At 36.7% G+C, this 13,916-nt stretch overlaps 2 pseudogenes; one reads left to right on the top strand and one right to left on the bottom strand.

The window, feature by feature from the left end:
* Nucleotides 1–36: 36 nt before the first annotated feature.
* LOC137298266 (glutamate receptor ionotropic, kainate glr-3-like) lies at nt 37–13,774 on the bottom strand (annotated as a pseudogene).
* On the top strand, nt 5,418–6,695 carry LOC137258090 (uncharacterized; annotated as a pseudogene).
* Nucleotides 13,775–13,916: the final 142 nt, after the last annotated feature.

Here is a 13,916-nt window from a genome sequence, read left to right as displayed (position 1 = left end):
TACTGCTCTCTTCTTGAAGACTTCTGATTCATAGGATCATCTTGTTGCAGGGTGCGTTATGTTTTCAAGACACAGGACAATAATGCTGAGTGCAACCCCAACACTCATGACAATGAAGCCACCCCCGACTCCAATGTTCGTTTTTCTGGACAATGTGTCAGGTGTCTCTTGACGCTCCACTTTCCCCACAGTCGATCCAAAATGCCGACCGCACTCATCTGAGACATTCGGCCTTTCGAGGCGACCCTTTCGGCAATCCAAAAGATATTTGTAGGTATAATAGTCTCTCTCCAAGAACCTTTAAGAGGCAGCAACAGCTATGTGCTTCACCAGTTGTGATGAGAACAGGACATATTTCTCACGTTCCAGTCGTTTTAGATGTTTTTATTCGAGGATTTCAAGAATGCTGGGTCGTTGGCTTTTATCTTTGACCATAGTCTTCCATATAAACTTGCTGGGTCATTTGTCTGATAGTTAAAGATAAAAGTGGCAGACGATGAATAAATTTACAGCAAAAGTAACATTCTGCTCATTCCCGATATGCTACCAAGCAGGAACTAGTAAGGCCACCACGGCAGGGCGTTTTTCACATGCGCATTACCCCACGCTCATCACTGAAATGGCTTCAAACAAATAATTAGATATTCCATGACAAATCTAATGTATTTGACATTTACGGATTTGCTGAATCTTTTAAAAGCATAAATGTGCTCCCATAGCTTAGGATGTAATATTGATAAAGTGACTTAGAACCATACTCACTATGTTTTGAATGATTCACTTCGAATCTGTTTTGAAGAAGAGTGTACAGACACGTACTGTCACAAGATAAACTGTCACAATATTCAAGTGTGTCTCTAAATGCCCATGACACATGTAAAGTTCTTAATTCAGTCCTTTTTACGATGACACGTTTATATTTGGCTCCTGAACCGAGGTTCATGTTCCGTGCAGAACTTCTGTTATTTCGTTTGTTGTTTGCGGATAATGTAACCTTTATTGTTGACAATTAAAGTTTGTTTTTAGAGGCTCACAGATTGTTTTCATATATATTCCATTATTGATATTTTACTTAACATTCAATTCTGAACAAATGCGCAAAATGTTATAATAAATACATCATAACAATTCATTTGCGTCACTCAAGCGGAAATACTGTAGACTGGTCTAATTACATATTTGATTGCTTATTTCAGGCCCAAAATGTACTGGTTTCTATTTCGCATCACGAACATAAAGTAAGGGCATATGGTTGTTGAAGACACTAGATGCTAACGATTGCATCGATATTATTAATATACAGCTGAACATTGATTGCATCGATATTGTTTATATACAGCTGAACATTGCATCGTTATTGTTAATATACAACTGAACATTGCATCGATATTATTGATATGCAGCGGAACATCGGATCGATATTATTTATGTACAGCTGAAAGGAACTCTGAAAACAGCCCATGAAGAAGACTGAAAATTCAGTACTGCTCTATGTTCAGCATACAAACGTTGTATAATGTACGTACTTATGCATTTGTCAAATGACTTTATGTTCCAGATAGTACCAGTATTGCTATGCGAAGCTAGTACTTTTTGATTACAAGAGAGAAAGAAATTTAACCAGTGTTTTCATTTCTGACATGAAGGTTTTTTTTGTACTAAAAGTTTGGTAAACCAAGTGTGTAGTTTCTTATGCAAAGTTATCTACGTTTGTATCACAATTAATACATTGGAAATACCACCTCCATACTTCAATAAACAGGTTTATCATCTCGATGCCATTGCACCATGTTGGAACCATGAAAATAACTATCACTATTTCTATTCTATGATATGCTGAAAGTTGTTAGTTTGAATACATGTAATACTCACTCCTGGAAAATATGAAGTCTGTGTACCATTTAATACGCTTTACGTCTTGATATTATCATGGCATGCTAGAACCATGGAAAACCTTGAATTATTCAAAGTTCACGCTAAAAGTACTCGATTATGCTCGATTATGAAACTCGATTATGTCGTTTGTGGACTGTCTTAATCCAGAAAGTGATTGTAATCTACTGTACGAAGTAACTAAGGAAAGTCAATAGCGGTTGCTATTTTGAGCCTGAACAGAGCTGTTACTGTGACGTGATGGCACTGACTCGCATCAAATGAAGTCTTGTGTAACGTTCTCACTTGTCATTACAGCACATCTTGCGCCCAACACATCCCCACTGATGATATGTTTTGTCGTCATTCTGATTGAGTGAGTGAGTGTGTGATCGACGTGTGACCCTCTTTGGAAGATCATACTTATGGGTGCGCCTGTCAAAGTACACAACTCGAATTGATGCAACTCATGCTCCCGTTAGAACAAGCCAGTAATTAAGAAATAGACAAATAAATAAATAAATAAATGAATAAAATAAAATAAAATAAATAAATAAAAACAACTTCGATGTCAAGCACCACACAATTAATGATTCTCATTAAAGAAAGGATACACATGACATACCTCTAGAGTAACATGGAATCTTCTGATTTTTGCCACATATGATTTAAGGCATTATCAGACGTTTTAGAAGCTATCCTTTTGATTGATTGGAATGTTTGAATTTTGGCAGAGTACAGAGCCTCCCCAAACAATGTAATTTCTGTAATCTCATTCATATAAAACCAATATTTCCAGCTGCATAATTTGCCGCAATTTCTAAAAACAAGTAGTTCTTGCAGTTAGTTGCAACACCATTAACTGCTTTTCTAGATATCACATTGCTTGATTATCAGGCAGTGGTAACACGAGTTGCGTACAGTTATCATCCGAAAAGTGAATTTAGTTCTTTATTCGCAGGGCATTTGTGTTTGCAGGAAATTACTGCTGAGATTTCATGTATTTCATATCCATATTCTGACATTAATGAAAGAGTGAATCTACCATGTGTAAAAGAAAAGTTCATTGTTCCCTTTAACACCCAATGGAGCAAACACATCAACGTCGGAATATATTGGCAACACCACAGTACCCAAACAAAAGGCAAAACCTAGTAGTTAGTATCCAGATACTTTCAATATATGATAGGAGATACCGGGTGTTCGCAGCCTAGCAGAATGATCACTGTTCAGTAGCCCCTCTAGGTCAATGAACGGTTTAACATCGGTCTTTGCGGACAGAGCGGCGAGAAATTTGCCTCAGTAGACTGTAGGTAAAACCATCAACGACATCCACAACGATCAAAACCTTCCCCGACATACCTCTAGGATATTTACTAAAGCCTGCAAAATGCATTTAGATACATAACTAAATATTGATCAGTCTCAGACATTGTTCCAAATATTATATCTTCGGTTTATTAGAAATTTGGAAAAGTGTTGACAAAGATAGTATCGAAGCTGCGTTCCCTTCGTTCACAGTATTTGTGAATTATAGAGAATATAACCCAAGAGGAGGGGTTGCAGTATGTGTACATTCTTCAGTTATTAATGGTGTGAAAAAGGTTATTACCCATTTCAATGATATGATATTTCTTGTGTGTGACAGGAATGTATTCTCCTTTACTCATGATATTATCCTTGCATTTATTTATATACATCCTATAAACACATCAGTACAAACTGATAACAGACTTTATAAAGGTATTGAATACTTTGAAAGGTCGTTAATATCTGTCGTGTATGATTTTCCCGGATATGAAATTATTGCATTTGGTGATTACAATGCAAGAACTGGTGCTTTACTTGATTATGTGATTGATGATGATAATAGACACATACCATGTCTGGAGGATATGGACTACGTATCAGACGCCTATAATATACCACGTAGGTCTAGAGACGAGGTGTATAATCAGTTCGGAAAGGAGCTAACCGAATTATGTGCTACATTTAATATTCATATGTTAAATGGCCGATATCAGGGTGATTATAATGGCGCTTACACGTACTTCCGAGGAGAGGGGGCGAGTTTAGTCGACTATTGCTTATGTTCCAGTAGTATATTCTTGTATGATATTGACTTTTGTGTTGAAACACGATGTGACTCTGATCATTTTCCGATTGTAATGACTATGCCAAAGAATGCGAATGTTTATATAGAACCAAATCGGGAGGAAACGGTTAATACATCAACTTTACCCGTATTCACATGGAATAATAGTACGGCTGCTTCTCTTGTTACTAACTTGTCGAATCTTCTTGAAAATTTTACATTTGCGAATTGTGAGGCCTGTTGTTTGAATGATATTGATGTAGCTGTTGACACACTTGTGAACATTATTCAAGAATCTGCTCGACTTTGTGGTCTTCAGAAGCACTTATCTACTCGACATCGTCAAAGATTTGAAAATAACAACAAATGGTATGACGATGCGAGTACTGCGTTAAAACAGAAAAAGTTCAAGACGTTGGATATTTTCAGAAGAACGGGGGATAAAAAAACTCTTAAAGAATACCAACACGTTAGAAATGAATACCGACGTGTGTGCAGAAACAAGAAAAGTGTATATGAAGATGCCTGTGTAAATGATCTCGTGGCCACCAGTAATAACGGTAAATTATTTTGGAGAAAGCTCAAATCATTAACTCAGACAAAGGATAAGACAAATAGAGATAATATCCCCCCGGAGGAGTTGACTGAGTATTTTAAACGAGTTCTTAATTTGACGGATATTCAAGTGGACCCTGATAATATGGAGTCTGCAACTTTATATGAATGCAACCACACTGAGGAGAACTGTAACTTCTGTCAAGATGTAACCTTAAATAGCATTTTGAACTCAGATATATCAGAGAGTGAAGTATATAGTGCCATAAACAGACTAAAATGTGGGACTGCACCTGGACAAGATGGTCTACCGCCGGAAATAATTATGAAATGTTGTAGTACTTTAGTTCCATATTTGACAGTATTATTTAATTGTATCATGCGTACGGGAGTGTTTCCTTCTACGTGGGCTAAAAGTATTATTATACCTTTACATAAGAAGGGAAGTGTGAAAGATGTTAATAATTATAGAGGTATATCCTTGATAGACACGCTAGGAAAATGTTTGACTGCGGTTATGAATGACAGATTAGCTCAGTTTGCCGATTTGTATGAGAAGAGCCCAGAAGCACAAGCTGGATTTAGACGCGGATACTCTACTGTAGATAATATTTTTACTCTACAATGTTTGGTTAAAAAATATCTATCTAAGAAGGGCATGAGATTTTATTGCATTTTTGTAGATTTCAAAAAGGCTTTTGACTCTATTAACAGGACACTTCTATGGTACTCCATAATGAAGAATGGTGTTCATGGTCGTATACTTGTTTTGTTAAAGAACATGTATTCTAAAATTCAGTGTGCCGTTAAACTCTCTAACACTACAGTGTCGGAGTTCTTTGATTCATTAAGTGGTGTTCGTCAAGGGTGTATTATTAGCCCAATGTTATTTTCCATGTTTATGTTAGAACTTCAGAATATGATAGAATCGTCCACTCTAAGAGGTATATCGGTTGGCCAAGAGTTTATGGAAATATTATTATTACTATATGCGGATGATTTATGTTTAGTTGATGACAGTGTCATTGGACTGCAGCGGAAGATAGATATCCTTGATAGTTTTTGTAATAAGTGGGGTCTTCAAGTTAATTTAGATAAAACAGAAGTCATGGTTTTCAGAAATGGTGGTATATTAAGGCATTATGAAAAATGGTTCTTTAGTGGCTCTCAGATAAAGGTTACTACGTATTATAATTATTTGGGCATTTTGTTTTCAAATAGATTGTCTTGGTCAAAGTGTGTAGACACGTTAGCTGTCAAAGGCAACAAGGCGCTGTTTTTCATCAAAAAGTTACTTTTTATGCTCCCGGGATTGCCAGCTAATATTGCATTTAAACTATTCGACATTAAAATTAAGCCTGTGTTGCTATATGGTGCTGAAGTCTGGGGATTTCAGAGATATCCAGTGTTAGAATCATTACATTCTAATTTCTGTAAGTTTGTGCTGGGCGTTAGCAAATATAATTCTAGTAATGCTGTTTTGGCAGAGTGTGGTAGACATCGATTGTATATAGATTATCATGTCAAATGTGTTAAGTATTGGTGCAAACTTTTGAGGATGGATAATAGCAGATATCCCAGGCAGTGTTATCTTTTAATGAAACAACTCGATGAATCTGGCAGGACAACATGGGCGAGTGGTCTAAGGCAGCTACTTTCCAGCTTTGGATTTGGTGATGTGTGGTGGTTTCAGGATATTGGCGATATGGATAGGTTTTTAATGCTGTTTAAGCAACGCATATGTGAGTGTAATGTGCAAGTAATGTTTGATAACATAAGTACATCTTATAGGTTAAAACATTATCTCAAGTTAAAATCATGCTTTGATACAGAATATTATGTCATGAATATTAGAAACTGGGAGTTGAGGAGATGCTTTTGTTTGCTTTGATTAGATGAGTTGCCTATTCAAACAACCATTGGACGAAGGTATGGTATCGATAAACGATTGTGTTTCTGTAAGTATTGTAATGATAAGATAGTTGAAGATGTTATGCACTTCTTATTTGTGTGCCCAATGTATAATTTGGTAAGGGCTAGATATATACCATCTCTATTTTCCGATAACCCCACTGCTTACTCATATAAGCAACTAGTATGTAGTAAAGATCATCAAACCATACTCAATGTAGCAAAATATGTTAAACATTGTTTGTCTCTCCGCAGTGCATAATCATTGTCACTAATGCTATATCACAATGTTAATGTTCACAGATGTACATGGGCCGATGGCCTAAAAACGAATAAAAACAGTTTCAGGTACGCTACAAGCCAACACTTCAGCTCTGTCAAAACATACATTTGTACACAACACAGGTCAAACAAAAGGAAAAACTTCATTTCTTTTAAAATTATCTAAGTGTCATTTGTCACTTAACACACTCCACTGAGATTTACTTACAACTATAGTTTTTTAATCTTTAGAAATTTGGGAAAATAAAAAACAAAACAAAACAAAAAAACAATACAAAAACAAAAAAGCCGAAAGATGAGTCATATTTGACTTTGCAAATAATATGCTCCTCGATTTATTTGCCTGTTGTAAATCTGATTTTTCGCTGAAAATGTTAAAGTCAGTACAAACAGTTTCATCTAAGAGTTATCAGGTTTTGCAATGGAGTGATATGCAACAAAGGTGAAAACAAACAGTTCCCTTCGACTAATTTACCTATATGACCTCGACGTGCTACTTTATCGACTAATTCTGTCCGCAAGACTGTTTGTGAAGTTCATCCAATTAACAGCAAGACTGTTTGACAACCCTGCTCCGCTATGCACAAGACTGTTTGTGAAGCCTGTTCAGCTATGCACAAGGCTGTGTGTCAAGCTTATTCAGCTATGTAAATGTGGATTTATCAGAATTTGTTATTTCCCTGTTTACGTATACTTGTGGTCCCAGCTCCACATGTTGTAACATCAAGGGAATCCTTGGCCTGCCATTTACCATGAACTTCAGTTTATACATACCCTGCTTAAACAGAGATCCAGTAACTTTCCAGCAAGCATGAAAGAGATTCTGTCTCACTTTCATAAAGCAACCGAGGCCCTCTCCATCAGACCCTGCAGGTCTTGGGCGCATGAAGATATCCACACCTTCGAATAAGGCAAAGAGCACTAAGCAAAATCCGGCAATTAGAAACGGAACGCGGTACACGTCGGGTCTGAGTGGGAGAGCTAAGAGGTAAAGAGAGGTACTTCGTTGTTTGTCATGCCTCTTATACAGAACATCAAAGTACTCCGTGCTGACTGGAGGATATAGATAGTCTATAAACTTTGAACGGCCTTCTTCTGTTGCCAGATCACAAGCAGCAAGGTCCACTTCCTATACACGTACAAGACAATAATCTATGGTAACATACATCCTTTCTTACTCATACATTTACAGTAGGTCTACCACGAAATAGATGCGTCATCAAAACAGACTGAATAACTCCAATAAATAATGGCAATAAAGTTAACCGGGTAAACCATGGCATCTACCAGGGACGTGCCTCTTACAACTAACGAAGACTTGACTGAACATCTTCTAATCTTCACACGGCTTAAAACTAGAAACCCACCAAATTGTATGATACAGTTTACATGTCCACATTACCGTTCTGTTTAACTGGCCCACAATTCCATCATAGGTGTTGTTGACAGGACGTCCCAATGACTGATCCTGTGGCTCAGTAATACTGTAACTGTAAGGAGAACTGTTTTATATGGGACTGCCGAAATAAACTCAACCGTTTTAGAAAATGACTGGACTATGAATGAAAACTATTGTAATGTAACTCACCTGAACCCAAGAACATCGGCGATTGTATCCAAAATATCTATTGCAGAGCCTTTATACTTCGTCGTCGCATTGCTGGTGGATTTCACAACGTGGATCTTTGACTGTAACGGTGTCAGAAATTAATTAATGAAATATTCTGTATGGATAATTCTCAGACCTCCGTCTCCATAACCTCTGCTTATAGGTCATCTCTTTATTTGGTCGCTTTTATTTTGTCATAAAAGCCTATAAATTATTTTACTAAGTTCTGATTTAGGTGGTTTGGGCAGTGCAGAGAAAACTTAAAGGACTTGACATTGCTAAAGTTCTAAAACTGATTTTTCCAATAAATGTCAAATTTCTTCGACGCCAGTTAGGCAAATAATCTTTTGATGCATACAGTTTGGGCCAAAAACAAATGTGTTCAGTAATAGAGTCAAAATATAAAAAAAATATAAATAAAAAACCCCTTAGAGAAAGTATCAAAACAAGGCTTGATTAATTTCTGTTTCTAAAATAATATCATAGAGCACCCTAGTGTTTTCACTAATACTGCTTCCGAGAAGACCCCAAACATTTTTCATCATTTTTCGTGGGTTTCAAACATGGTAAATTGTGATTTGTAGCAACAATCATAACATAAAAGAGTAAACGCTAACCGTCTTCATCAGCTCGGTCATGTACCCTTGACTCATAGAAGCAACCACGTGTATGTCAGGGAAGAAGGCCTCGTGGATTGTCTGTAAGGTATTATTTACGTCAAACACAAGAAGGGTGGGGCTGTTGGTGAATGACTGGGCAAGAGCAGGTGTTGAACAGTCATTCTCTGCAAATAACCAAAACATACACTGTATATCTATGTGCTAATATATTTATTGTCATTGTTTGTCACTAATGGTCAATTCTCTATTTTTCGGCTTTTCGAGTATGTGTAAACACACAGACAAAACTTCCTAAAAATCGAATTAAAAGTGCGGCAATCATACATTTCAGTGTGCACAGAGAAGTAGTAAAATGGTACACAAGATGTTTACCAGGAGAGGCCATTCCCATTTTCCCCATGAGGTATAATGGAAACTCTTTTCCACTCTAGTCTTTGTGAAAAAGATGACAGGTTTCGCTGTTCTTCGGAGTCATAATTGTTGCAAGACCTGAGAAAATGAAACTGAAATCAACAATTAATGCTTAACTAATCAACATGTCATGCTTAGAAACATTTTAGTAGGTTGGTAAAGATGTATTCTGCTGCTGTAAAGTCCCAGTTCTTACTGATCAATAAGATCCATTTATCTGAAACTCAGCCTAAATAGCGATCAAGTTATCAAACCTTCAGTTAGCGAACATAATATAACAGAATTTAGTTTTTAAAAAAAACCCCAAAAACAAACAAAAAACAAACAAACAAAAACAACAGCAGCAACAGCAACAAAACCCTAAAAACAAATCCCAAACAAAGCACTCCCTCAAATAACAAAAAAAACCCAAACAAAACAATATCAATAAACCCAAAACAAAACAAAAGTAATATAGAGAACATACAGGCTTACACATATAAGAATAAGACATTATCACTTGAAAAGGTACAATCAGTGTTTTAGCAATTTTGCTGATGTAACAAGGAGAGGTTGATAATCGTATTTCATTGGATATGTAATAAGTTCGGAGGATTGACACAGTAATATTGCGGTAAAAAGGACACATGTTCAACATGTGATGGACATATGACTGAAAAAATTGTCACATACAGCTTGATTACACAGATTACAGTATCAGTTTTCTTTTAAATTATTTAGCCAGCGCCTTGTTTCTGTTGGTGACCCATGGCCTGTTTCCCTAACGTTTGTTAGCCAAATTCTTCTTTGAAAGTGTAGTTTAAGGTTATGAAATGCAGCTTCGTGACGAAAGATGGAACTACAGCTCTTAACACAGTTTTAGAATTCTCCATGATATCAGGATGGTATTTCTCTTCCAGTTATCAGAATATTCAGCCTGTTAATTTTGAACTGTTTGAAGCATGGGTATCGGATCGTACACTTTAGCCAACTTGTGTGAAGAAAACGAAGGCATGCCACTAACCACCAGTCATTAATGTATTCTCACAGATGAAAATCCATATTCAAATTACAACGAATATGAAAATTTATCAATGGATTAATTTTTTTAAAAGCTCAGTAATTAAATGAATATGTACATGGTTCAAAAATAGCCATTCTACATTGAAATATGTATCCTTTGTGTAAGAAAAGGTAAAATTTTGCGATCGGTCGGTCAAATTCATTTGTCTTACAGGTAGAAGGTCAATAAGATGATTAAAATATATGTGTCGATTTTGCAAAGATGAATTCATGACATTTTCAAACAAGCCACAGAATCTTCATAATTTTATTAATATTCTCTGGGACAATAATTTTGTGAATATTCTCCTTTGCAAGGATACAGAATGTGTTTACCCCAAATCAGAGGGTTTCTCTAGCTTAGCAAATGATTTAAACAACTATTTTGAATCCAAAGTCTCACTGAATAGAACCAAATCTTGTGACCGCCTAGTATTGCAGGTTAAACACCATGTGTAGATCGAACACTATGAAGCGTGAGGTGTCAAGTAGGGGGTAATGCATTAATGGCATTGCTGATACACATTGTTTCTACAAACAAAAACACATCCACCATCACGTGGTTTACTTTGCTGTCTCTATCTTATATCATTACAAGTGATCTGTGTTTCTGCTTTCTTTGTTTGCTATGCTGCCTCGGTAGTTACATAAATCATTATTGTACAGTCATGACTTATAGTGATGCTCCAGTTTGGTTCAAAGATATCGCTTAAACTTTTATGTCAAACGCCATCTGCTGACATCAAATTATACGATGAATGTGATCTGTGACATTCTTCGAAATTGATTGTTCAGTGGCGATGGCAAGTCATTTTGAAGGAACATCTCAGCATAAAATGGGCTGATGTTAAACTTTCATTAAATGATACGGGCTGGGTATTTAATATAAAAAGCATGAAGGTGATTGTCAGTATGCCAACACACTCATAAATAACCGTTTATTGACTTTTATTGTGTCAAACTGAAATTGAACACTACGAACGCCGCTTACAGATGAAATGGGCTCTATGTCTTACAAGACAAGACATGTTCATAGTCAGGCTGTAATACACATAATAAATATGATGATTTCCCTTGAAGGTATTTCTCATGGGTATACAAGAAATGAACAGCTAACATCTTACTTAAAAAATATGCATCTACTTGTTTTCTCAAACAAAATGTCATAAGTAATCAAAATATATAATTTTCCCAAGGATGTCGTACCGTATGAGGATATACGTTTTCTACGCGTGCATTGCCCAGGTGAAAATAATGGAAACTCAAGTTGCATGCCAAGACCATGCATTTAAACTGAGATTCCAGGAAGTGAGTAAGTTGAGTTTCACGACGCCTTTACCAGTATTTCAACAATATCACGGCGGGGGACGCCGCAAATGGGCAGTCAATATACATCACTTGAAAATAAAATATTCATGCTTTGGTAATGCGAGTCAGGTTTGCCATTGTTATTGCACATTTAGCAGAATAATTGATCCGAATGTAGATCTATAAATGCACACGACGGACAGAAAGAAAACCAATCGGACAGTTAAATATTTACTGAGGTAACAGATTTAGTCATATTTATATACTAGTATGCCTTTAAGTCCAATCGCGCTCATAACCATTGCATATTGAACACTCTGTGTGGAGTATGCGTGACATGCGCCATGATGAGACAGGCTATTTTGACAATCCTTGTTATTTTCATCACTGAAGACGGAATTTCTCATGGTAAGGTTTCTTTTTAAAGATACCTGAAGTTAGAGTAAAATTTTAAACGTAACATAGGAGTATTCAGAATATCAATATTTCCATTCAAATGTGTCAGCGTTAAGTGATTAAACCTACCAGTTGGCAACGTTTATTTTTGTGATACAAAAGAACAATCTGTAAGGTCATTGAATTTTTTTGTGCCCATGCTCTGTGACAAATGTCTCCCGTCCTTCATGGCCTACCTCTTACATAATCTTTGACGGATTTCAGTTACAACTGCCTCCATTTAGCCAGCTGTTCAAGTGTGACCGTTGGCCGAGCAGATGAAAATGTTCCTCTTCGAACGCTAGATCACACAAGGCTTTTAGAACTTCTTAGACTGAAACCTTTTTATATGTGCAGATCCTGCTCCCCCGAACGGTCTTTTGTTTAACAACAGTCTCAGTCACTCTTGACGTGTCAAACTTTTAAATTGTGTACCTGTTCATCAGGGTGAAAAGAGGTACATATATATGTTTGCCCGCAGAACAAAATGCCACGTTTTTCGAGATATAATGCAACGAATAACGGATCACAAATATTCCAGAAAAAAACCCCAAAACCAAACAAAAAAAACACTAACCAGATGGAAGGATTAAGTGTTCGTGACTACTTTTCCTTAAGATGATTGAGTCAATATGTAACGACACATCGGCAATATTTCAGCCATATCGTGACGAAAACATTTACTACTGAAATGGAATTTATGTATATTATAAAGTCCTGTCGACGAATGACAGTAAAACAACTAGAATATCACAATTAGTATTAACAATAGCGTGGAAAGTTAACATCATTATTTGGATAATACAATATAAAACAAGCTACAGATCACCAACAACAGAAGGTAGATCACCACACTACGGATCATGGGGACTTACAGTATCTTTGCTACCTACGTGGACCCCAGCTGAATTTACACCGTCCCCTCAGCTGCTGGAGACTGTCGGAAATGGTAGCCAAAACTGAAACACAAGCATACTCTTTGATGAATAATACTGTATTTTGGGGATTAATAATAGTGTTGCAAACAATGCATTGAAGCTGGTCTGGTATGATTAATTTCTGTTACACAAATGTGGCAATATGTAGGGATTTAAGATTGCAATTTAGTCGATGTTTCACCTTAAAACTGTCAGCATTTTGGGAAACCTGCTAAATGGGGACAGGGGTGTGGAACCTCGTAAGCAAAGTGCCAATGATTCACACTCCCAAAGACTGAAATTACGCTCTCCCCTGTCTCTCATGTATTGTTGATATAGGAATACCATCTCTCTGTCCAAAGAGTATTTATTGCGGAACTCATTACGGGGGTCTGTTATTGGGTAGACATTTAGAAAAGGACACACATTGCCAAGGCTGATATTGTAGCTCCCATCCATGGTAGGGTGGGTACAGATATTCATGGCTGGACGAGGACGTCGGGTCTCTGTGGTGATACTGGGATACCTTCACGAATGCTATGAAAACGAGTCGTGCATCAACGTGCTTTCGATCTTAACCTTCGATTTCATGTATAGAAGGATTTCTTGAGATGTGAGCGCAGTGGACCTTAGCATCCCAGTACCCAAAACAACCAGTTTATTACGGAATATAATTACCTCTGAGAGGATGTGCCTTTAGTGCACGTATAGCCAGCATCGTGTGTGCTAAAATCGCAATAATTGGATTCAGGTATTATCATCTCAATAGGACAACAATGTTGTCAGTACCAACTCAGTATATACAGAACGTCGTCTAAATGAGACATTTACAAACGCTGTTCATGAAGCAGGTGTTAGTA

This window comes from Haliotis asinina, chromosome 1, assembly GCF_037392515.1.
Source record: "Haliotis asinina isolate JCU_RB_2024 chromosome 1, JCU_Hal_asi_v2, whole genome shotgun sequence".
NCBI lineage: Eukaryota > Metazoa > Mollusca > Gastropoda > Lepetellida > Haliotidae > Haliotis > Haliotis asinina.
This window is presented reverse-complemented; position numbering and strand designations above follow the sequence as displayed.